The sequence below is a fragment of the Balaenoptera ricei genome, chromosome 19 (assembly GCF_028023285.1).
Source record: "Balaenoptera ricei isolate mBalRic1 chromosome 19, mBalRic1.hap2, whole genome shotgun sequence".
Lineage (NCBI taxonomy): Eukaryota > Metazoa > Chordata > Mammalia > Artiodactyla > Balaenopteridae > Balaenoptera > Balaenoptera ricei.
The window spans coordinates 63,691,104-63,712,150 of record NC_082657.1 but is presented as its reverse complement, the minus strand read 5'-3'; the positions used below and the strand labels follow the sequence as shown (position 1 = coordinate 63,712,150).

Sequence of the window (21,047 nt, the reverse complement as noted above, 5' to 3'; positions counted from 1 at the left end):
CAGTTGAGTGCTTTATGGAACCCATTAACCAATGTTTGCTGAACTTTGTAACTGAAGAGTGCCCGTGACACCCCAGGACCACCACCACGGACAGGAGGGGACAGCCGCTTCCCTCGGGGCGGGGGAGGGGAGCAGAGGCTCAACGGGACCGTCCGGAGGGCACGGTTGCCCTTGATTGGCAGCCACATCCTCGATGGAATCTTCAGGCAGATGAGTGTGGTGTGTGACATTAGAAACGTCCTAGAAATGAGCAGGAGGCAGAGTCGTGGCCCAAGGCAGTGGCGATCGCCTCAGCTCAGGGGCTGTCCTCATGTGTCCTGAGGAAAGGGGCTCCTGACCTGGGCTCTGTGGGATGAGTAAGGAGGTGACCAGTGGACAGAATGGCCGAGGGGCCTAAGCATGCAAAGGGACCAAGGTTGGTCAGCATGGAGAAGAGGACAGTGTGGTGAGCGCTGCGGGGGGGTGGGTGCTGGTGGGCGGGGGAGGCGCACAAGGCAAAGCAGCGGGCTCTGAGGACTGCGGAGAGGATGGAGTTAGTTACAGAGGCCCTGGTGCCACGTGTTAGGGTAGTGTATGTGTAGCATGAGGTACAGAAGGCAAAGCTTGGCAGAGAAGGCTGCTGGGGAGGCTCGGCCTAAGGCAGGAAGGGTCCCTGTCCTTCCTGGAAGAGCACAGGGCGAGCCATCATGGAAGCCGGGGGCCTGCATGCCGCCTGCTTAGGAAGAGGGAGAAGAGGCGGTGCCTGGGCCGAGTAGGGCGACGCCTCTGGGACTTGCTGAGGCGTGACAGGGGCCCTGGGGCCAGCAGGAGTCCTGCTGTGTGGGCGCCCGCACGGTGTGGACACTGCAGTCTGCACTTGTGTGATGTTCCTGCAGCCCTTTGCCAGGCCCCGTTGTTGGCATTCGTGCCGGTTCAGTGACAGGCAGGGGAGACCTCAGGGTGTTTGCTGGTAAGGGTCCCCCGGGGTAAAGTGCATGGGGGGTGCTGGGTGGGAGGGCAGGAGCGTGGACTGGAGGTGGGCGGGTCACCGGAGTTGAGCACGGAGCTTGAGGTGGCCAGCTGGACGTGCCCTTCCTGTGGGGACAGCTCAGGCCAAGCTGGGGCTAGGCCCAGTCGGGTGCTGTCGTCGGTGGCAGCTGGACTGTGGGCCGGGCCTCACGTTGTGTTCTTCCCTAGCTCTGCTCCCCGGAGGCCTTAACCAGGACGGGGGCCAGGAGGAGGGGCCGCTGGAGGCGCACACGTGCGCGCACGGGTGCAGAGCATGGGTGTGGGCAGAGGCCGCGTGCAGGGCCTGGTGTGGGGGGGCTCCGCCTGGGCAGAGCTTCAGGGGTACCCTCAGTGTACCTCCAGGTTCCTGCCAGAGGATTTCATGAGCTCACTTGAAGCCCTTAGTGACCTGGTTGCCGGATTGACTTTGTCTTAAAAGTTCCTTTTAGGTGCAAGTGCCAAGGAAAAACCTCACCTCTTTTTCCTTATTCTCACCACTCGTGATTCTGGCCCAAGCTTTAGGGGACTGTTCAGAGCTCATGTGTTGGACCTTTTCTACATCTCAGCCCTTGCTGTACCTGGAAACCTCAGGTCTGGCTTCCGGTGCCCCCTCCAGGGTCAGTTCAGCCTGGGGGGCCTCTGCCTGCTTCCCATTGGCTCTCCGTCCTGGCGGTGCATTCTTTGAGATCACGTCTGACTAGGAGCTGACCATGCACTTCTGACTTCCTCCACAAACGCGGTTAGGAGGCCCTTTGAAAGTTACTGTAGAGCTGTAAGGGCATTGTTCCTCAGGACAGTGGTTTTAGGTAGACTCTTCTTAAAAACAAAACTTCATGTTCTCTTTGCTGTTCACTTGTTGCAGAACATATGCTAGGTTAGGCTAGTCCTTCCTTTTTAAAAATCTTTTTAAAAAATCTTTCTTTTTTTAAAAAAATGGGGACTTCCCTGGTGGCGCAGTGGTTGGGAATCTGCCTGCCAATGCAGGGGACACGAGTTCGAGCCCTGGTGCGGGAAGATCCCACATGCCGTGGAGCACCTAAGCCCGTGTGCCACAACTACTGAGCCTGTGCTCTAGAGACCACGAGCCACAACTACTGAGCCCATGAGCCACAACTACTGAACCCGTGTGCCACAACTACTGAAGCCCACGCACCTAGAGCCTCTGCTCCGCAACAAGAGAAGCCACCGCAATGAGAAGCCCATGCACCGCAATGAAGAGTAGCCCCCTCGCTGCAACCAGAGAAAGCCCGCGTGCAGCAACGAAGACTCACCACAGCCAAAATACATACATGCATACATATACACACCTGTTTACTGATTTTAGTCAAGAGGCTGTCAGGATATCAGCGTAAGAGTGGGGATGGGATGTGAGGTGACGTGTCGTCACTGTGCCTGTGATGACTTCTCTTTTGTTTCTGGCAGTTGGAGGAGGTGGGGGTGATCACTGGGGGCTCGGGCACTGGTCCTAGGGAGGCTTGGGGGGTTAGGGCTGCCCGCGGGTGGTAGGCCATGGCTCCAGGGGGCAGCATCTTGGGCTCCACAGAGCTGGTTGGTTCTTCCCTGGACTTGCGGAGTCAGCGGTGGGACTTGCATGGCGGCCCTGGTGCCCCGGAGCCGTCTTCTGCCGGGGCCTCCCGCCGTGACTCCCCTTGTTGTTCCCCATGTTGTGTCCCGGCGTCTGCCCCACGTCCTGTCCACCTGGGTCGCTGCCTGTCCCCGTGTTCGACCGAAGAGGCTGTGCTCTCGCTGCTTGGGGTGTGGGGAGGTGCGTCCCCAGCTGGCAGGTGGTGGGGGCGGCGGCCTGGCCGTGTGCGCGCAGGCGTGTGTGGGGTGCGCGCTTCCTGTGCGCGTGGGCCTGCGAGGCCGCCGCTCCGGGCGTGGGGTTGTGCGGCTGGAGCGCTCGAGCCAAAGCGGGCGCCGGGTGTCTGGTGGAATCGTGGTGCTCCTCGCCCTGTCCAAGCAGCCGGGTTTCCTTTGGCGAGCAAGCCACACAGATAGGGTCTCAGCTTTCCAGGGAGGAGTCGGTCGTTTGCAGTCTCCTCCGCTGGGCCCAGCCCACTGTGCAGAGATCCGGGTTCGGGAAGCTAGTGCCTGGGCGCCCCGTGACGCGTCCCGGCCTCGGAGCTCGGCCGGTGCCTGGCATGTGCCGTGCGGGTGCCTGCGTGGTCCGGGGCCCGTCTTCCCGTGGACGCCCCCAGGACCCCCTCGGCCGGCCCGATGCGTGCCCTGCAGGGACAAGTCTAGCCGTGGTCTCCGGTCGGTGCTCCGTGGTTGATTTCTGTTTGTTAGAGTTCGGGAAAGAGGGCTTGCATGCTGGTGAGTCCCCTGGCGGCCCACACCGACCGGCCTCCTTCTCTTTTCCTGCGTTTGGGAGAAGAGGCAGTGATAGAGAGGGTGGTTGCTTGGCTCCTTTGGTGCTCTCGGTCTGGTCGGGTTTCAGGTGCAGTCCAGAGACGGATGGGGTTCTGGGCCGAGATCCAGGCTTTCGTAGTGGGTAAAGCTGCTGATGCTGGCAGCTGGCCCCCCTGCAACCCCCTCTCAGAAGTAGGCTGTCTGAAGAAAGCATGTTTTCACGCTCAGCTGCCCTTTCCAGCAGAAAGCCTTTTATGCACAACAAATTTCGGGCAAGCAGCCACTTGCAGTTTTCCGTCTGTTCAGAGTTATATTTCAGGGGGGAATTATAACTAGAGTATCTCTAGGCATGAAAACCTTTTTTACTGATAAATTCTTGTGCTCACTGCTTTTTGACGTGGAGGCTTGCAGTACAGTGTGTTTATTTTGTTTGTAATTTTAAAAGTTGCACAGCCCTATTTATCTTTTTCGAGTCTTGTTACTATTTCACGCAGGAGTATAAAGCTTATTTAACTACTTTCCTTGGTAAAATATCTAAGCGAGTTATTACTGATTTCAGATTTAAACTTTCCATCAACTTTTGACCCAGCCTTGGGGCCCTTGAATGTCCCCGTAAGGCTGTGTACCTGACCCTGAGACTTGATCACCTGTCCAGCCTGGCAGGTGCTGTGTCCTTGCTTACTCCCTGCACCGCAGTTACACGTTAGCACAGTTTTGCTTCATACTGTCCTCCAGGGACAGACCTCTGTTCTCAAAGTGCGTTCACTCTGCACCCATGTGGCTCGAGGTCCATCCCTCACCACACGTGCAGACCTGCTTCTGAACTTGTCTAGGTAATAGGTCATTGTTTTGTGCCCCCATTTAATTCGTCGGATTTGTGTATCTTTACGTGTAAAAAAGGGTGTTTCTCACTCACCCCTCCAGTGTCCTTAATTCATTTCTCTTGGTTGCAAAACTTGTTGAAAGGTCTTAACAGGTCTGGTAGGCCCTGTGTGGGGAGGGTGTTGCTTACAGAGTTTCCCTGCGCAGTGGGCAGGTAGGGTGTGTGGCTGCATCCTCACACACGTACGGGGTGGTGCTGGGGAAGTGTGTGTGCCTTGGGGACCCACCTGCTCCTTGTGTGTCATCCCCCCACTGACTGGAGGGCACCTGATGCCCTGGTGTGCCAGGTACTTGTTTGTTTTTGCTGACTAAGAACAAGCCTCGTATCAAATGCTTCACATTTGACACATTTCCTGGCTAGAGTAAAAATTCCTATTTATCTTTCTAGTGAAAGAGGGAGAGAGACTGGCTCTTGTGGTGAAGTGCTGCGAACAGTGGCCAGGAGCCAGTGGGGGGGGAGTGGTGGTGACAGCTTGGAGGCTGCTGGGAGCCCAGGCCTTCGTGCTGCCAGGGGTGGGGTGGCGCGGGCACACCCCAGCACCGCAGGAGCGGGTCTCCTGTGAGAATCTGGAATCCACCAGCATTCCTGGTAGATGGGGTGGGGGGAGGGGCTGAAGCAGCCCCAGTCTGCCCTTTTTAAGACGCAGGCTTCTCCACGAGCTGCTTACAAACGTCTTTTGGAAACAAGTCTTAGGGTGTGTAAAACCGCTTCTGAATGACACGCTCCAGCTCAGTAAAAATGGATTTGTTTTGGCCAAAAACCTAGAGGAATTGAGAGAGAGAGAGATGAAGACAGGCTTGCAGGATCTTAGTTCCCCGACCAGGGATTGAACCCTGGCCGTGGCAGTGAAAGCACTGAGTCCTAACCACTGGACCACGAGGGAATTCCCTAGAATTTTCTATATTCAGCATCAGTTTTGAGCAAAACTCTAGGGAAAGGAAAAGGAAGAGTCTTAGAAGTCTTGGTCTCTTGTTAACAGGCAGCGTTCTGAGATAGTTTACAAAGCGTTGTCTAGATAAGATCTATCATGTCCAAAAACATAGTTTTAAATTATGTTTTAAAGAGTTAGAGGAGAATGTAGACTGTTGAGATTAAGCCCCGGTGAGAAGGACGGAGGCAGGGCCTGGCACCTTCCCCAGGCACCACCGTCTGTGGGTGTCACTTGGGCCCTGCGTCTGCCCAGCTGCCTCCCTCCCTGCTCTGTCCTTTACGGTGCCTGCACCCCTTGTCCTGTGCTGTGCCCTCGTGGTGTCCACCAAGGACATTCAGGCCTATCTAACCCTTCACAGATCGGTGAATTAATGCTTATTACCTTTAAAAAAAGTGTATTTCTAGGATCTTAGTCACAACTCATCTTGATTTTGCTTCCAGTGCAAGGATTTGTAAGTGACAGACTTTTAATTTGGAGTTATTTAAACTAGAATAAATTGTTTTGAAATTTTCCAACAAATGCACTGTCAGACTGAGATCTCGGCTGATTTTAGGAAGGCATTTTGCAGGGAGGATGTGGGAAAGGCAGCTTTCCGTGAGTGGCTGTAATTGGCCAGCGCCAAGGGCTCACTATGGCAACACTGGGTTACATAGATTGCTGCGTGCAGCTTCTGTTTAATTATGCAGGGTAGGTTTAATTTTTTAGAATCAGGTTTGCACATCTTTGAAATAATTCTTCGTTTGAAGATTGATTTTTTTTTATGACTTTGCATTTGTTATTGGGTGGCAGAATGTATTCTGACATTGGGTTTGAAAAATATTAAAAAAAATCTGTAATAGACTCTGTTTTGAGAATTTCTTTAGTCTCTTCAGAATGAAAACTCATTTAAATTTTTTAGGACTTGCCTCCCAGGGAGTTTTAGCACATGCACAGTGCTCTGGCGAGACTGCAGGAAGTGCTGGCGGGACCCGCAGCCCCCAGAATGGGTAGCCCCCTTGCTGGCCCCTGCAGCCCTCTCCAGGGCTTTGCCCCTGTGGCTATTTGGGTCCGACTTCTATGGGCCCTTAGTTCGGCTTGCTGTTGGTCTGGTGGTTGTCTTTTCTCAGTTCTCCTGTTCCCATTTGCCCCTCCCCCAGGACCATTGACATTTTATATTAATGTATTTGTTAGCTGCCCATTGTTCAACAGCAGCACGCTGGATTCTTTGGAGGAGGCCTGTGGTGTGAATCATTCCATTGTCCCCTTGAAGACCAGAGAGTAGAAGGAGGCTGGCAGAATGGTGTAGGAGAAAGAACGCAGGGCTGGAAGTGAGGGTACTTTTACGTTGCGGACCTTGGTCCTGGTTTGCAGTGAATCCCTCTGCGCCTCTTTTTCTGAGAGTAGAGTCACAGATCACAGAGTTGAAATGGTGGACTTGACTCAGCTCCCAAACCAAGGACAAGCAGAGGGCGTGGGCCGTGGTGCTGTGTCTGAAAGCCTTGTGCGGTGCCTCCCAGCCCGCCTCCTCAGGCTGGCTGTGGGTCCAGACCCAGCTGACCTCTGCCGCGGTCACTGCTCAGCTTACCTGGGGTCCGTGTGTAACAACGTGGCGTGGACGTTGCACGGGGCTGGGTTTGCCTTTGGTGCTGCGTGTGGCCGATGTGGGTGCCGAGTAGGGCAGGCACTCCTTTGTGGGCGGGGTGGTCATTTTCACAGTCCTGGGTACTGAGGCTCTCTCTTGTAGGTTTCAACTTCCTCTTGCTTTGCATTTTAGATGAGTTTTCTCATTCCCCCCGCCCCCGCTTTTTAAAATTTTATTACTAACAATTTAATAACAATGTCAACACAAACTCGGGCCAGCAGCCAAACCCCGCCCTCCCACCCTGGCACTGCGTAGCTTATGGGATCTTAGTTCCCCTACCAGGGATTGAACCTGGGCCCCCGGCAGTGAGAGTGCCAAGTCCTAACCACTGGACCTCCAGGAAATTCCCCTCACTTATATCCATAAATCACTGTTTTACATGGAGACCTTCGTCACTGGTTTTTCCCTTTGGTGCAGTTTTTAGCACTAAAAGGGCATGTGTATTTGATTCTGTCTTCTTAGAAATAAAACCATTAACTTAGTGTTATATATTCAGAGGTCATATATAATTGTGCTCATGACTCATACATAGAGGTGCTTATACCTAAATACTGTCCAGTTTTTCAAAAATCTTTTCTGTTTACCAAAAACAATGGGACTTACTTGAACCTTCAGTGCTGAGGAGGAAAGATAAGAGTTTTGTTGTTGTTGTGCATATACGTGCATTTTGAACAACATGTCATGCATTAAGGTGATGTTCTGTCGTGATATTTACCCCTGAGATGAACAGAAAAATGTACTTAGATTTGTGGCCTGGATATTGAATCCTTTTATTTAGAAGGATCTGTGCCACATCCTCTAGGACAGTGTCTTCAAACTGTGGATCATGAACCATCATTCCTAGTTAAGAAATTTTTTCCTGTCCCAAGGACATAGAGATAGCTTCCTGTACCTTCTGAAAATTTTGTACTTCTGCTATTTACACCTAAGCCTTTAATCTGTCCCAGACTGATGTCTGCATACGAGCTGATTGCTCACAGTCTTCCCTGCGGAAGCCAACTGGCCCAGCCTTGTCCGTGAGTGGACTGTTCTTTGCTTGCTGACCTGCGTTGCTTACTGTCATGAATCAGCTCTCCCCATGTGTGCCCACGTTGTGTTGGAGCTTTTGTGTGTCCCATTGGTCAGCTTGTCTATCCTGGTGACACTGTCCCCTGTCTTCATCATAAGTTTTGATTGTTGCTGGTGTCTAGAAATGCAGTTGGCTTGTGTATATTCATTTTATATTTTGTATCCAGGAACTTCTCTTTCTACAGATGAGAAAACTTAAGAATGACAGAGGCTGTTAGAATGTACCAAAAGGTCACTGCCAAAACAGTGGCAGGGTCAGAATTTTAACGACGGCCGTCACGGTCCACTGTCCCTGGTCTGAGCTTGCATGCACTGCCCCACGTTGATCTTCAGGAAATTAAGCTGGCTGCAGCATGAAGGGGCATCGGAAGGCGACTTGTAGGAAGGGTACAAGCTGGTGCCCACAGAGGTGTCAGGGGCAGCAGAGCCGTGGAAGTGAAGCCCACAGGCCAGGAGGCCTGGGTCCGAGCTCTGCGTCCGCAAAGCCAGTGGAGGTGTGTAGCCAGACTGGGAGGGACTGGGACCTCCCGGGAGTGGCTGCTTGCTCAGAGGTGCCAGTGGGGACTTGGTGGGGAGGTGTGGGGGCTAGTGGAGGAGAGAGCAGTTGCTGGGAGGAGGCCCTGGGGGAAGCGCCTCACTTCCGGGCCTGGTGCCTGCTGCTGGGGAGGAAGGCAGGCACCAAGGCAAACAGTGCTCCAGTGTCGGTGTATAATGGAAGACTTTGGGCGGCCTTTCTCTTGTATTCTCGCTCACAGGATCCGTAAGAGTCATTTTTGTTTTGTTTTGTTTTTAATTAATTAATTTTATTTATTTATTCTAGGCTGCATTGGGTTTTTGTTGCTGTGCGTGGGCTTCCTCTTGTTGCGGCAAGCCGGGGCTACTCCTCGCTGAGGTGCGCGGGCATCTCATCGTGGTGGCTTCTCCTGTTGCAAAGCACGGGCTCTAGGCACCCGGGCTTCAGTAGTTGTGGCTCGTGGGCTCTAGAGCGCAGGCTCAGTAGCTGTGGAGCACGGGCTTAGTTGCTCCGCGGCATGTGGGATCTTCCCGGACCAGGGCTCGAACCCGTGTCTTCTGCATTGGCAGGCGGATTCTTAACCACTGTACCACCAGGGAAGTCCCTGTAGGTTTATTCTTGCTGGATGATCATCCTGAGGTCTGAGTAATACTTGTTGTCAGGAAACAGTGTGTGTTTTCTACTGGAGTTTCTCGTGTTGATGAGGGTCATCTACCAGGAAAGAAACTTGGATTTTTATGTTTTAACAGAACAGAATTTTACTCCACTTTTCAGAATGGAGACTCTTTGCTTGAGGGGTTTCCTGGGAGACTGGGGTGGCGGGCGAGGGCCAGCGTCTCCCTGCTTGGTAGCAGGACCTGTTGGCTGATGAGCACATCACTTTAACAGTTCAGCACTGTCACTGGAACAGAGCTGTTCTTCTGGAAATTAGAGGTGGTTTAGAGGTGAAGAACATCGCCAGCATACTGAATTAAACGTAGAAACTGAAGTGAGAAAGACCCCTCACTCCTTGACTTGACAAGTTGAAAGCACGTTTGTGCAGGGATGGCGACCAGGGGCTGGCGGGAGGGTGTTGGGCTCCCGGGGGCAGGTCACCCTGCTCACGCGCACACCTGCTGATTAGACCACACCCGCACCCTGCAGCCCTGTGCAGAGGTGTTTCAGGGTGCTCTTGCTGTGCTTGTGTGTTTGTGCAGTCTTCAGGGTGGGGACACCCTCTCATGCCCGGGATCATAGCATAGATCACTCATCACACATTGAATCACTGGAAACCCAAAGTTGATCTCGATTCAAGTCCTAACTTCACATGAGTGGTTTGGCCATAAGGAGTCTATTTAGCCCATCCACATTCTACCCTTTAATAAGGAAGGATTGGATCTTACCCCTCAAAGCAGGTTTTGGGCCCAGGAGATGTCTGTCGTGGCACGTATAGTGTTAGGCTGTTGGATAGGCTTTTGTTTGGCCAAGCAGCATGGTTGGTGGGCCAGCAACTAGCAGCCCTGTGTCCTTGTGTTGACAAACGGGGCTGTGGGTTACCTCTGAGCTCGGGGCAGCCTGGGCTCTGTGGGTGTGTGGATTCTCACAGCCCTGCTACTCCTGCTTCAGTGACTTCTGTGGAACCTTCTCATTTCTGTGGTCTTCCTTCTTAAACTAGTTCTCTCCAACTTATTTTAGAGGGTGAGGGTGGTAAGAATTCTCAAGGCTGAGAAACACCGCTTTCTGGTGACTGTCTCCACGGTTTTGTAATTGGGGGTTTGGATGGGCAAATGAGACTAGATCAGTGATCATTTATTAGATTTGCTTGGAAAGCATTAAAGATAAAACAGTACAGTTTTGCAACGCTTACCGCAGACACACAGAATCTGAAGCATCTTTCGGGGGTGGGAATGTGTAGGAGACAAGTCACGGGTGATTTAAGTCTTTGAAGTACAAGGGCGTATCTTCCGAGCAGACCCATTCTTTCTTCTGGGCCACGTGTTTACACCTGGAGTGTGGAAGAGGCCAGGTGGTGGTAGGATCTTAAATTCCTGGTGGGTGAGACGCAGTGTAAGTGGTGGGAGCGGAGACTCCTGCATTTAGAGGCCAGGGTCCTGTTTGTGTCATTCACCCCAGGTACTGTGGTTAAAGAAGAGACCAGGTATATATTAAGTAGTTGTTTTCTTACCCAGTCCTTGCAGGCTGAGCCAGAGGCGGTGTCCCCTTGCCTCACACCACCCCTCACTGCTCCCTGAGGGACAGCTGTCAATCTGAACGCTTAATCTTGCTTGAATTGGGGCTAGTGAACAAAACTTGCTTTGCATTCGATAATCTAGTTTGAAAGGCTCATGGCAGTAGTGAGGTGGAGGAGGAATGTAGTGTGTGGGGTGGCATACAGGGAGGGCTGTGCGGTGCTGTCAGGAATTGGTGACTATGGAAAGGAGAACGTGGACACTTCATCCTGGACGCGCACTGATCTGGAGGTGAGGCAGCGCCGAGCCAGCGACCTCGAGCGGCTGCTCAGGAGCCCACCAGGCATGGCCGCTCGGCTGGGGCTCGCAGGGACACACGCTGGCCGGGGAGGGCTTCTTATTGTCCGTATTTTTACCTCTGATTAATTTTGTCCGTAAACCACGTGGATTTGAGGTGAATTTTTATCTGTGTCAAAGGGTGACTGTGAGCTGGGTGGATTGAAAGGGCACAGATGCTTGGAGGTGCGGGGCCGAGCACTTGACCGTGCCTTTGGGAAGTGGCCTCCTTTCCACACCCGCTTGCCCACTGATCAGCTGTGCTCTTCTGGTGCCCCTGAGGCTCAGGGTCTCCTCCACATGGGGCCTCCCATTACGTGCCTGCCGGTGACCAGGGTGCAGCGTGGGGCCTGCAGCATGATCGTGACGTGACGTAAAAACAGAAAGCCGGCCTGGACAGTAGCGACAGGTTAAGGAAGAAAGCGAGGGGCCTGAGTGTGCTGTTGGAGGGTGGAGAGGAACCTGCCCAGATGGGCAGCAGGGGAGAGGCAGCCTCCTGTGAGTGAGACGGGATGTTTCCAAGAAACTTGGCGAGATTTGGAGTTGCCACGGCGGCAGCTGGGGACAGCATCCTTCAGCACCTGTGTCCCTGGGGCTGTCCACCAGGGTGGTGGCACTGATGGGCTGTGAGGTCACCTTTAGTGGGTGCACCTGCAGCAAGAGCCGACCCCCGCCAGCTCTGGGAGCGCGGCAGGAAACGCTGGGGTGCCTGCCGTGCAGGACGGAGCTTCTGTCCCGTGAGGCCTCTTCCTCAGCTGTGTGTGTGCATGTACGCGTGTGCTGTGCCATGATGGGGTCTGAAGTTTGAACACGAATCTGTTCCTCATGAGCTCAGTGACACCCGGGGGCAGAGTGAGGTGTGCATAGGGGTGAATCTAACGTGCCACGTTCACTCCTCAGCAGTGTGGTGGGAAGTGGAGAGAATCAAGTTGTTGTGATGACACAGGTGCAGAAATACTGCGCCTGAGTCAGGAGTCGGGCCGGTGCGGAGGGAGGGGGAGAGAGTGATGATTTGGAGCTGGAATGGACTGGGTTTCGATTGTGAGAGGGGCATGGCAGGTTGCTGGCTTGGAGGATCGTCTAGAAAGTGGTACCCTAAACCAGGGCAGGAAATACAGTCATAATTGCCTTGGGGCTCCATCTGTGCACTTGTGTGTGCTGTGGATGTGTCTGTGGTGTGGCTGGACTTTGTGAGTTCAGTGGGGAGCTCTGAGCTGGAGAACGGGAATTGGGATCTACCCATATGGTTGTTAGAACCTCAGAGGCAGGTTGGATGGCCCCGGGAGAGTTGGGAAGACCCACACCGCAGGAGCGGGTGGGGTGCCAGCAGAGAGGCTGGGTGGGGTGCTGACCGGCGGGATGGGTGCTGCCCGGAGGCCAAGGCAGGGCAGCCTCAGTCATGATCCTGGTTTGGAGGGAGGAGGAGCTCAGCGTGCCCTGGGTCTCTGAGCTGAGAACGATCTTGTGAATACCAGCCTTGTGTCGGTACTTTGGGTCAGAAGGGCTTGGTCACTTTTAGACTTCAGCTGCGTCCCAGAAGCTGTGAGTGCACAGTGGGGTTGGAGGTGGTAGTGTGAGTGACCTTCGTGGATACAGGCTCTGCAGCCTGACTTTGATCCTGACTTTGAGGCAAATGATTCAACATCTCAGAATCTGGTTTCTCAACAGAAAAAAGGAGCCCGATCCTGTTACTGTCAGGGTTGTCATGAGGGTTAAATGAGCCAGTGTAGGGAGAGCAGGTGCAGGGCAGGGGTGGGCAGCTGTGGGGCGGCAGGGCTACCCTTCTGTGCAGGACGCGTGCCAGAGTGTGTGCGGACGGCACAGAGACATGCTAGGCGCGTGGCCAGCTGGCCCCTCCGCCCACCGTTGCTGCTCGAGAGCTCTGTGACCACTGCGGGTTCCTGGGAGGACAGAGTTGGGTGTCAGTCCGCCGTCGGGAAAGCTCTCCTGAGAGGCTGGGCTGGGGCCGGGTTCCCGCCTGCACCTCCCTGCCCAGCGGCTGCAGGTGCCCTGCTTGTGATGCCCGCGAACGTGGGAAGGTGTGGTGGGCACCGGCTCCCGTGCTGATCTCCACAGAGACGCTGGAGAGCTTCCAGACAGTGCGCACTGCCTTCTGTCTGTCTGAAGAGAGCTGTTTAGTTCATTTGGGTGCTGTCCCTTTTTTTCCTGGCTGGGCAGCTGGTGCCTTGGTGGAACTTGCAGAGAGTGGGACTGTCCAGCAGGACTGGGGTGGGGCCTGCGGTGTGGGACACCTGGTACTAAGTTGTCCATTCAGCAGTTCCTGGACTTTGTCCTTGTTCTGTGCTGGGCCGCCTGACCCCGCTGCATCTCGGTTCTGTGGTGTTAGGGCTGCTCATCCCTGCCTGCTCCACACCGCCCCCCCAATCACATTCATTGCATTTTAGATGTTAAGCTGTACAGATTATTGGTGTGAGCTCACATTCTCCATGAAAAGAGCAGTACACATTTAGGGAAAATGATGTATTTTTTTTTAATTAATTAATTAATTTATTTATTTTTGGCTGTGTTGGGTCTTCGTCTCTGTGCGAGGGCTCTCTCCAGTTGTGGCAAGTGGGGGCCACTCTTCATCACGGTGCGCGGGCCTCTCACTATCGTGGCCTCTCTTGTTGCGAAGCACAGGCTCCAGGCGCTCAGGCTCAGTAGTTGTGGCTCACGGGCCCAGTCGCTCCGCGGCATGTGGGATCCTCCCAGACCAGGGCTCGAACCCACGTCCCCTGCACTGGCAGGCGGACTCTCAACCACTGCGCCACCAGGGAAGCCCGGGAAAATGATGTATTTTTAAAGGAAACAATTTTACATTGGATATCGAAGAACCTTAAACTTTTCAAATGGAAGGTGTTTTAGGGATTATCAAACCTAATCCCCTTGTTTTATGGATTAATAATTCGAGGGTTGTTTTCTGGTATTTTTTTTTGAATTTTATTTTATTTTTTTATACAGCAGGCTCTTATTAGTCATCAGTTTTATACACATCAGTGTATACATGTCAGTCCCAATCGCCCAATTCGTCACACCACCATGCCCACCCCCCCGCGGCTTTCCCCCCTTGGTGTCCATACGTTTGTTCTCTACATCTGTGTCTCAACTTCTGCCCTGCAAACTGGTTCATCTGTACCATTTTTCTAGGTTCCACATACGTGCGTTAATATATGATATTTGTTTTTCTCTTTCTGACTTACTTCACTCTGTATGACAGTCTCTAGATCCATCTGCGTCTCAACAAATGACCCAGTTTCGTTCCTTTTTATGGCTGAGTAATATTCCATTGTATATATGTACCACATCTTCTTTATCCATTCATCTGTCAATGGGCATTTAGGTTGCTTCCATGACCTGGCTATTGTAAATAGTGCTGCAGTGAACATTGGGGTGCATGTGTCTTTTTGAATTATGGTTTTCTCTGGGTATATGCCCAGTAGTGGGATTGCTGGATCATATGGTAATTCTATTTTTAGTTTTTTAAGGAACCTCCATACTGTTCTCCATAGTGGCTGTATCAATTTACATTCCCACCAACAGTGCAAGAGGGTTCCCTTTTCTCCACACCCTCTCCAGCATTTGTTGTTTGTAGATTTTCTGATGATGCCCATTCTAACTGGTGTGAGGTGATACCTCATTGTCATTTTGATTTGCATTTCTCTGATAACTAGTGATGTTGAGCAGCTTTTCATGTGCTTCTTGGCCATCTGTATGTCTTCTTTGGAGAGATGTCTATTTAGGTCTTCTGCCCATTTTTTGATTGGGTTGTTTGTTTTTTTAGTATTGAGCTGCATGAGCTGTTTATATATTTTGGAGATTAATCCTTTGTCCGTTGATTCGTTTGCAAATATTTTCTCCCATTCTGAGGGTTGTCTTTTCATCTTGTTTATGGTTTCCTTTGCTGTGCCAAAGCTTTTAAGTTTCATTAGGTCCCATTTGTTTATTTTTGGTTTTATTTCCATTACTCTAGGAGGTGGATCAAAAAAGATCTTGCTGTGATTTATGTCAAGGAGTGTTCTTCCTATGTTTTCCTCTAAGAGTTTTATAGTGTCCATCTTACATTTAGGTCTAGAATCCATTTTGAGTGTATTTTAGTGTATGGTGTTAGGGAGTGTTCTAATTTCATTCTTTTACATGTAGCTGTCCAGTTTTCCCAACACCACTTATTGAAGAGACTGTCTTTTCTCCATTGTATATCCTTGCCTCCTTTGTCATAGATTAGTTGACCATAGGTGCTTGGGTTTATCTCTGGCTTTCTATCTTGTTCCATTGATCTATGTTTCTGTTTTTGTGCCAGTACCATATTGTGTTTTTTATTTTATTTTATTTATTTATTTATTTATTTTTGGCTGTGTTGGGTCTTCGTTTCTGTGCGAGGGCCTTCTCTAGTTGTGGCAAGCGGGGGCCACTCTTCATCACGGTGTGCAGGCCTCTCAATATCGCGGCCTCTCTTATTGCGGAGCACAGGCTCCAGACGCACAGGCTCAGTAGTTGTGGCTCACGGGCCCAGTTGCTCCGCGGCATGTGGGATCTTCCCACACCAGGGCTCGAACCCGTGTTCCCTGCATTGGCAGGCAGATTCTCAACCACTGCGCCACCAGGGAAGCCCTACGATATTGTCTTGATTACTGTAGCTTTGTAGTATAGTCTGAAGTCAGGGAGTCTGATTCCACCAGCTCCGTTCTTTACCCTCAAGACTGCTTTGGCTATTGGGGATCTTTTGTGTCTCCATACAAATTTTAAGATTTTTTGTTCTAATTCCGTAAAAAATGCCTTTGGTAATTTGATAGGGATTGCATTGAATCTGTAGATTGCTTTGGGTAGTATAGTCATGTTCACAGTATTGATTCTTCCAATCCAAGAACATGGTATATCTCTCCATCTGTTGGTATCATCTTTAATTTCTTTCATCAGGGTCTTATAGTTTTCTGCATACAGGTCTTTTGTCTCCCTAGGTAGGTTTATTCCTAGGTATTTTATTCTTTTTGTTGCAATGGTAAATGGGAGTGTTTCCTTAATTTCTCTCTCAGATTTTTCATCATTAGTGTATAGGAATGCAAGAGATTTCTATGCATAAATTTTGTATCCTGCAACTTTACCAGATTCATTGATTAGCTCTAGTAGTTTTCTGGTGGCATCTTTAGGATTCTCTATGTATAGTATCATGTCATCTGCAAACAGTGACAGTTTTACTTCTTCTTTTCCAATTTGTATTCCTTTTATTTCTTTTTCTTCTCTGATTGCTGTGGCTAGGACTTCCAAAACTATGTTGAATAATAGCAGTGAGAGTGGAAATCCTTGTCTTGTTCCTGATCTTAGAGGAAATGCTTTCAGTTTTTCACCATTGAGAATGATATTTGCTGTGGGTTTGTTGTATATGGGCTTTATTATGTTGAGGCAAGTTCCCTCTATGCCCACTTTCTGGAGAGATCGTATCATAAATGGGTGTTGAATTTTGTCAAAAGCTTTTTCTGCATCTATTGAGTTGATCATATGGTTTTTATTCTTCAATTTGTTAATATGGTGTATCACATTGATTGATTTGCATATATTGAAGAATTCTTGCATCCCTGGGATAAATCCCACTTGATCATGGTGTATGATCCTTTTAATGTGTTGTTGGATTCTGTTTGCTAGTATTTTGTTGAGGATTTTTGCATCTATATTCATCAGTGATATTGGGCTGTAATTTTCTTTTTTTGTAGTATCTTTGTCTGGTTTTGGTATCAGGGTGATGGTGGCCTCATAGAATGAGTTTGGGAGTGTTCCTTCCTCTGCAATTTTTTGGAAGAGTTTGAGAAGGGTGGGTGTTAGCTCTTCTCTAAATGTTTGATAGAATTCACCTGTGAAGCCATCTGGTCCTGGACTTTTGTTTGTTGGAAGATTTTTAATGACAGTTTCAATTTCATTACTTGTGATTGGTCTGTTCGTATTTTCTATTTCTTCCTGGTTCAGTTTTAGAAGGTTATACCTTTCTCAGAATTTGTCCTTTTTTTTTTTTTGATCACCCTTTTAGGGAATAAAACTGGCAACTCAGGAGTACTAGACATTTCAGCTATGTCTTCCTTGCCTGCTCTCAAAAAACCTTTCACGGAACTTTTGTAGATCTGTAAGTTGCAAGCGTCTGAGATGTTTAAAGGAAAGCGTTGATGACACTTGGTTGTGGCTGTGAGGACCTGGGCCAGCTTTGGGAGAGGCGGTGTGGGCTCCTTCTTGGGGAGGGCTGCCCTCGTAACTATCTTGTCTCCCAGCGCAGACACAGGGCTTTCCCACTTGTTCAGGTCGTCTGTAATTTCTTTCACGAGTATTTTGTGGGTTTTCAGTGTACAAGTCTTGCATCTCTTTGGTTAAATCCATTCCTAGATATTTTTTTTTTTTTGATGCTGTTGTAAATGATGTTGTTTTCTTAATTTCTCTTTCAGAATGTTCACTGCTGGCATGTTAGAAGTACCTCTGATTTTGCACATTGATCTTGTGTCCTGCAGCCTTGCTCCGCTGCACTCATTTGTTAGCTCTCACGGTTTCTTGTAGATTCTCTAGGGTTTTATATTCTTTTTTTTAAAAAAATATTTATTTATTTATTTTTTGGCTGCGTCGGGTCTTAGCTGCGGCATGCAGGATCTTTCCTTGAGGCGCGCGGGCTTAGTTGCCCCACAGCATGTGGGATCTTAGTTTTCTGACCAGGGATCGAACTGGCGCCCCCTGCGTTGCAAGACGGATTCTTAACCACTGGACCACCAGGGAAGTTTCTGTGTTCCTTTTTTGTTTGTTTGTTTTTAGCACCTTTAATTATTTATTTATTTATTTATTTGGCTGTGTTGGGTCTTCGTTTCTGTGCGAGGGCTTCCTCTAGTTGCGGCAAGCGGGGGCCACTCTTCATTTCGGTGCGCGGGCCTCTCCCGTTGCGGAGCACAGGCTCCAGACGCGCAGGCTCAGTAATTGTGGCTCACGGGCCTAGTTGCTCCGCAGCACGTGGGATCTTCCCAGACCAGGGCTCGAACACGTGTCCCCCGCGTTGGCAGGCAGATTCTCAACCACTGCGCCACCAGGGAAGCCCTGGAGGTGGGAGCGAGCTTGATGGGATTGTGGAATTCCCGTGGGATTGTGGAAAAATGGGTGTGAATGGAATAATACTGGTTTGTTTTATTCTTGGGATCTCACAGTTCTCTTGGAAGATTACAGTTCTCTTCAGTCTGTTTTCTTCAGGACCCTGCAATGTCACTGTGTTCATATGGCCAGGCCGCAGGCTTACTTGATTGATTGATTTAATTTCGGGCATGTAGCTCTTTGGAGAGGCTTTTCAATAAAAGCTCTTCTTTTTATAATGCTTTTGGAAGATTGTATACTGTGCCATTTGCTTTTCTTTTGATACTGTACTTTGGGTTTACTTTCAAATAGTTGAAATTGCTACATTTTGATGTAAAAATATTTGATGGATGAAAAGATGTTTTTAGTTGTCTCTGTGCCTTTAAACTCCTAGTTTTGAATGATGGAAATAAATTATTTCAATTAATGACAAAATGGAAGGCTGCGCAGTTACACAGTCCCGGGAGCGGGCATGGCCCTTCTCATCCTCCTCTCCGGTCCCTGTCAGGGCAGCAGAGGGGACGAGGTCGCTGCTGGACCTGGGGAAGACTCACGGTGTAAACGTGAGAACCAGCTCTCCAGGCCCCGGGCCCTGGTCTGCCTGGCTTGAGCAGTGTTGCTGAGACTTCGGGTGTGCTTCCTGGTTGGTATCCACCCCACCCCCACTTCCAAGAGGAACCGTTATTTTGAGATTTATAGTTTATGATTATTTGCTTTTCATTGATTTTTTTTTTTAAGATTTATTTATTTTTGGCCGCATTGCGTCTTCGTTGCTGTGCGCAGGCTTTCTCTAGTTGCAGCGAGGGGGGGCTACTCTTCTTTGTGGTGCGCGGGCTTCTCATTGCGGTGGCTTCTCGCTGCGGAGCACGGGGTTTAGCTCGCGGACTTCACTAGTTGTGGCTCGCAGGCTCAGTAGTTGTGGCTCGCGGGCTCTAGAGCACAGGCTCAGTAGCTGGGGTGCACGGGCTTTGTTGCTCTGCGGCATGTGGAATCTTCCCGGACCAGGGCTTGAACCCGTGTCCCCTGCGTTGGCAGGCGGATTCTGAATCACTGCACCACCAGGGAAGTCCTTTTTTATTGATTTTTACTGTATACATAGTAAATCGAATATATTAAGTTTCATGTACTTTTGAAAGACACATATATTCAATATATTCCTCTGAGACCTTTCCTCACTCATTGTTACGGCTTTTGAGATTCGCTTATGTTGATACATGTAGCTGCAGCTTACTCATGAGTAAGGGGGTTGTTTGCCCGTGGCTGGCCTGCCCACGAGGCCCCTGTGTGCAGCCACCCCCAGACGATATCTCTTAGTCATGTTGACGAAGTGTGCCAGCCCTTGTGGGGCCGCCCCAAACCTCCGGTTTCTCCTGCCATGGACGCTGGAGGCACGTCTCCGACCTGGGATCCCGGGAAGCTTATGTGGTCTGAATTATGGTCCTTTGCCTTTGAGGATGGATCCCTAGGTGATTGGAGAGAGGAGTGGAGTGGACACAGGGTGGCCGGGAGCGGGCCCATCCGGGCGCCGCAGGAGCACAGCCTGAGGCTGGGAGAGGGCCTCCAGGCAGAGCGAGGCGGCCGGGCCAGCCGTCGGGGCTTTGTGAGCCAAAAGGAGAGTTCACATTTTACTCTGAGTGTGATGGGGGTCCGTAGAAGATACAAATGCATAACTTCGACAAAGGTTTAGTGTCAAACTCCAAGCAAGGTGAAAGTCTGTGGACGGCCCTTCCAGGACCCCAGTCCTCAAGCCCCTTCTCTGGGGAGAATGACCGGCCCATTGGAGTGTTCTTCCCTTAACTGGGCCTCTTTGGGCTCTGCTGTCCAGGAACCATGATCAAGAACAGAGACTTCCACCTGGGTAGCGTCCTCCCACAAACCACCAGGTGTGAGTGCCTCTCCTGGCGTCCTCTCCCTTTACAGCCCAAACCAGCCAGCCAGACATCCTAAAAACCTCTTGCTTGTCTGGAGTTCCATGAGGTAAAGGAAGGTTGTAGTGTGGTCCAAATGGAGAGAGACTGACATAAAAAGAACTGAGTAGAAATTATTATTTACATGAGCTAACTTTACTCTCTTCTTTCAGAATACCCTCAGCGCTGCTCTGGGACACGCCTCTGTTGGATTTAATTTACAGTCATCAACCTCGGCTTCTAACGATGGACTCGGTAAATATTTTATTGTATTGCCTCTCTCATCAGTTTGTGTTATTTTCATTGGTTTGTAAAAAGTATCAAAATATTTCTTAAGTCTTCACATTGGTTTTCTTGGGCTTGATAGAGTTTTGGCTAAGTGTTTTGGATTTTGTCCTGTATTTCACTTAAACGAGGGTGCTTCAGGGCGGTAGTGAGCTGTGTGGTGTCCCAGCGAGAGGAGTTCTATGGACAAATTAAGACAGGTTGGCAGCCTGGTCTGTGAAAGAAGTTGGTTTCTTGTCAACTTCTGCTGTCTTACTGGCTCTGTCCCCAAGTGGTCTGGAGCCCGTAGGACCTGCTTGCGGTGCCTGTTTCGTGCTCTGGGCGTGTCGCACACACGCCGTCTGAGAACTGTCCCTCCTCTGGGGAAGCAGGGTGCCTGCCTGTGCTCTGCTCTGTGTCCCGTGTGTGGGCCAGCTGGTAGCCACACGTGGTTTTCCTGAAGTCCGAGGCCAGCGTGTGTGGTTGGTGGGTGTGGAGTGGGCTCCTGGCTCGTTTGCCCTGAACCTTGCCTCCCGCCGGGAATTCCTCGCGCGGCTGTGGTCGGAGGGGCAGCCGCCCTCCTGCAGCCTGGGGCCTGACTGGCACTCGTTGCTCTAGGACAGAGCCCTCCTCCCCGGGACACGTTGGAAAGAAAACTCTTGGCTCCTTTGCGTGTTTCCTACCTTGGCCAGGTATTAGTTAGTGTTTTAAAGCAAACAGTGCCAAAGTGTATTTTCTATTTTGTGTTGTTTCTAGCAGACAGGAAAGAAGCCTTTCCTGCTACTTAATCTCACAGACCCCGTCCTCTATCTCAGTCGTCATTGTATCCGGCCACTTTGAAATGCACCTGGCTGGCCTCTTTGACTTGAGGAAGTGTTTCCTTGGAAATGGGGGTGAGGTATGATGGAAAGAGATCTTAGTCTGCACGGT

General features: G+C 50.6%; 1 protein-coding gene across 4 annotated transcripts in view; it reads left to right on the top strand.

The window, feature by feature from the left end:
- Positions 1–21,047, top strand: part of ANKRD11 (ankyrin repeat domain containing 11) — a 164,415-nt gene that overhangs the window by 43,988 nt on the left and 99,380 nt on the right. For all 4 annotated transcript variants that reach the window (XM_059906099.1, XM_059906093.1, XM_059906100.1 and 1 more), the window contains exon 2: positions 20,027–20,108. The gene's annotated coding sequence lies outside the window, so the exon portion shown is untranslated. The remainder of the gene's footprint in view (positions 1–20,026; positions 20,109–21,047) is intronic.